This window comes from Sycon ciliatum, chromosome 2 (assembly GCF_964019385.1).
Source record: "Sycon ciliatum chromosome 2, ocSycCili1.1, whole genome shotgun sequence".
In the NCBI taxonomy this organism is placed as follows: domain Eukaryota; kingdom Metazoa; phylum Porifera; class Calcarea; order Leucosolenida; family Sycettidae; genus Sycon; species Sycon ciliatum.
Genome location: NC_088644.1, coordinates 20,137,765 through 20,141,891, shown reverse-complemented (window position 1 = coordinate 20,141,891; position 4,127 = coordinate 20,137,765).

Sequence of the window (4,127 nt, the reverse complement as noted above, 5' to 3'; positions counted from 1 at the left end):
GTCGTGTGTGTGTATGTGTGTGTGTGTGTATGTGTGTGTGTGTGTGTGTGTGTGTGTGTGTGTGTGTGTGTGTGTTACGGTTGACGAATTGGCTGCTAAATGGTCGTCATTATTAGGATAACCGATCGATAAAGGTTTAGGTTATTCGGTAATCAGAAAGTGTAATCGTTTCACCCCAAATTATTACACTGACAGCCTGGGTCCTTGCGTATTATTGTTTTGTTCCTCCTCTTCTCGTGAAGTTGTTGCCATGTGTGGCTTGCTGTCACTTCCTTTCATTCGTACTATAATTTTTGTTGTCGCTATTGAGAGGTGAGTATTCAGAGTACGGTAACAATTTTTGGTAGTGCTAATGTGCAGCTATTGTGCAGCTATTGTGCAGCTATTGTGCAGCTAATGTGCAGCGTATAATTTTTTTAATGTACTGGTACAGGTTGACCATTGCTGGCATTACCACGTGATTCTGTGCAATGAGATTATAATGAAACATTATAATATTATTAATTTTGTAAGTGTAATGAGAATCACACATCCATGCACATGTCATGTGCATGGATGTGTGATTCTCATTACACTTACAGTTCGTTACAGTCAGTACTGTAATCATGGTAATGACATTAATATAATAATAATGTAGTTTACTGATTGTGATAGTGTGAACATGGTGAGTGGCACGCCGTTCTCCTGTTGGAAGTGCCACTACCTGACTACCCTACCATTACTAGCAATGCTAGCACTTCGCTGAGTAGAATCGGCGTGTTTGTACGAAGTTGTCGCAGAGTTGGTTGATAGTACTATTAGTAGTAGTAGCGAATCATTTACTTGATTTAGCGAAAATGCGCACTTGCAGTTCAACTAGGCCAAATAATTGTGAATAAGGCAAGTGTTAGGAAACAAGGAGATACCACCCCCGAATGATGGGTGCAAGCGATAATCTCATCGCGTTCTCCGCAGAGCTGGTGTCCGATGGATTTTACTCAGCTGGCTATCTTCGAAGCAGGCATTGCCAGACAACACTCTCCATGTGAAGGTCCACATGCAGACTGCCAGTCCCTGCTCTAGCATGACCTACGCGTCATTATGACAGCGAATTATTTAAAATGATGGCAACACCTGCTGATTAGGAGAGCAACAAGAGCCGCGTCCTTATCGACTTTCAAGAACAAGGAGCCGGAGGTGATTGAGCTGGTAAGAACCTCGCATGACCATGATGACTGTGTCCGATTCTACTTTCTAGTACTAATAGTATGTTCATAATATAACCCAATACTAGTATTAGATAAACCTTGTTAGTTCACGCATATTCAGGGGCGTAGGAGGGGTTTTGGAGGGGGTCCGGGGGACCTCCCCCGGGAAAATTAAAAAGAGACAAAATCCTGCGTTCTGGGAACTTCTGGCACACTTCTGGCGCAGTGTGCAGTCGAATCGAGGACAGTACTCAGTACGACTGCAGATGCATAACAGATCTACGAGTATGAGTCTAGAAAAAGGTCAAAGTCTAATGCGAATATGCATCGATGGATCCCGATTTTTTTATTACGGTTTTGCACGTTCCAGACGACACTTTTCGAAAAGTGGTACGGCCATGGTCGTACCAGTCGTAGCGGGTGCTACGCCCCTGATATTGTTAGATTGACAGCATGAAAAAAGTGTTTTCCACCCATTGTTTCATGCTGTCAATCTAACAATAGCATGTTCATGTAGTGCTAGTGATGGATTTGGGATTTATTCTAGTTTCAGAAATTGAGGAGTTCAAAATTGTAGGTATGAGGGCAAAAGGCCAGGTAAGGTGAACAGAAATGTTAAGTACAGAGAAGCAGTTCCCTTATGTGTTTGTGTTTGTTTGGTTATTGAAATTTTAGGTATGAAACAGATCGCAGTGCACCGAAAGTACACCAACAATTTCTGAAATTACAGTAGTTAAAGGGGACGTGCATCGATTTTTTCGAGTAGGGTCCAGAAGAAAGACAATTTGATATCGGTTCGAATGGCATATCTCCCGCTTCCATACGATAAGCCGAACTCGCCTTATCGCCAATGGTATACTCACATTGCCATAGCGCCCAGCGCAGTGATGACGTATGAAAGGCTTAGCTCCACCACAGAGAAGGTCGATCACTGCAGAAATTGGTCATTTTCAATAATTATTGCCTTATTGTATTCACGATGTGAAAGAAGTGCTGTGTTCAATGCCGTTAGTGCCGTGAACTGTTTATCGGCCTTCCCATGCATTTCCCTAGGCTGACTGTGCCTAAGAAATAGTTTCCTCTAGGAGAAGATGCTTGGTATTCGCCATCTCTCCTGAGACATTTTCAGCAAACTTTCAAAATTACAACATTATTTCATTCGTCAATCTCCACCACCCGTCGTCTCACCTGGCTTCAGAAGATGATACGAGAGATAGGACAGTCGCCAGGAAGCATCACATCCATCTTCAGGAAGTGGAAAGAGCAAACGGCTTGGTCCTTGGTTGGGGGAAATACTGAACGTCTGATTTATCCCAACCAAGATTTCAGCATTTTGTTCGTCACTATTCTCGCTTGTCTGCTGATGTCTCCGCACTCCAGCTTTCTCCTGTCGGTGTCACGTCCCAGGACACAACCGAGAGGACTACTAACAAGCAGTTCACTGCACTAACAGCATTGAAAACAACCCTTCTTTCACTTCGTGAATACAATAAACCAATTGAAAATGACCAAATTCTGCAGTGATCGACCTTCTCTGTGGTGGAGCTAAGCTTTTCATACATCATCACTGCGCTGGTTGCTATGGCAACGTGAGTATATAATTGGTGATTTGGCAAGTTTGGCTTATCGTATGGAAGCGAGAGATATGCCATTCAAACCGATATCAAATTGTCTTTCTTCTGGACCCTACTCGGTTTCTCTATACAGAGGCCGAGTTTTCCGCATCCGTAGGAACGCCACCACCCTTCAAGGATCAAGGCGCAGATGCAGCGCCTCAAGCGGTGGGAGGTGAGTAGATCAGCTCACCAGCATGTGGTCAAAGACCGAAAATCCCATTCACTGCATCCATGTTTTCCTCGAAGGGGAAGTTAAGCCTAAAATCAAATGTTCACCAGTAGGGGTGCTGAGTCGAATGGTCTTGGTCCGAGAAAGCTGAGGCTACAACTTTCACACCAATGTTCAACTCGAATGACAGGAACGCGCCCAAGCAGACTGTAAGTTGTACCCTGCAGGCACAGTGACCAGGTGACTGGTGTACGCATGAGCACGTTACCGCTTTATTCAACCATCTTCGATTGGGAATATGGGCCGAAAGCTGCATCGCAGCCTTCTCGAACCAAAACCAGTCGACTCTGCGTCCAAAAGACTACAACATATGGGCCAATCGCGGTCATCCGTGCTTTTATAAGAACGAAATGGCGCTTTTAGTGCCATTTTGCATACAAAATCCCCATCTAGCAGGGTGCAGTCACCCAGTTTCAGTGGAAATGGCGAGTTCGATCAGGAATAAAGGAGGAAGGGAGCATCTCAGCTTCCTCGGACTAAGACCATTCGACTCAGCACCCCGAAGACTACAACTGGTAAAGAATTAATTTCACTTCCCCTTTAAAAGCTTGTTTGTGAGACATGTTTGAACAAAACTCCAATACATGAGTAACGCAACATGTAAATCAGCACCGTACTCGTACACAGGACCACCGGACTGAGCAGTTTTTGATTGATCCGGCCATAACGCTGTAGCCTTTCATACCATATTTTCCGGTGTATTACCCGCACCGAGGTATGAGCCGCACCCCCTTTCCGGGCCCAAAATTCAGTTTTGTTGACATTCTCTGAACTGACAACATAAAAAGCCTTGTGGTTGTGCAATGATGGATTGCAGTACTTCAGTAGATGAGAAATGAATGACACCATGTGTGCATTATATATGGAGCTCTGTAGCGCTGATCGATTCACATCCAGTATATCCAGCATTCGGAGTCTGAGGCTGCGTTTACACGACAACGCTGGGGGTGAAAATGCAACCAACTCATTTCGGATACATGGTTCATTCACACGGTGCACGGAGCAAAACGGAAAAGTTGTAGACCAAAACGGAAGAAAACCAAAACGCTGGCCAAGGAGGAAGGATTTGAAAACGGAAATGTTCTGCCGGATAAA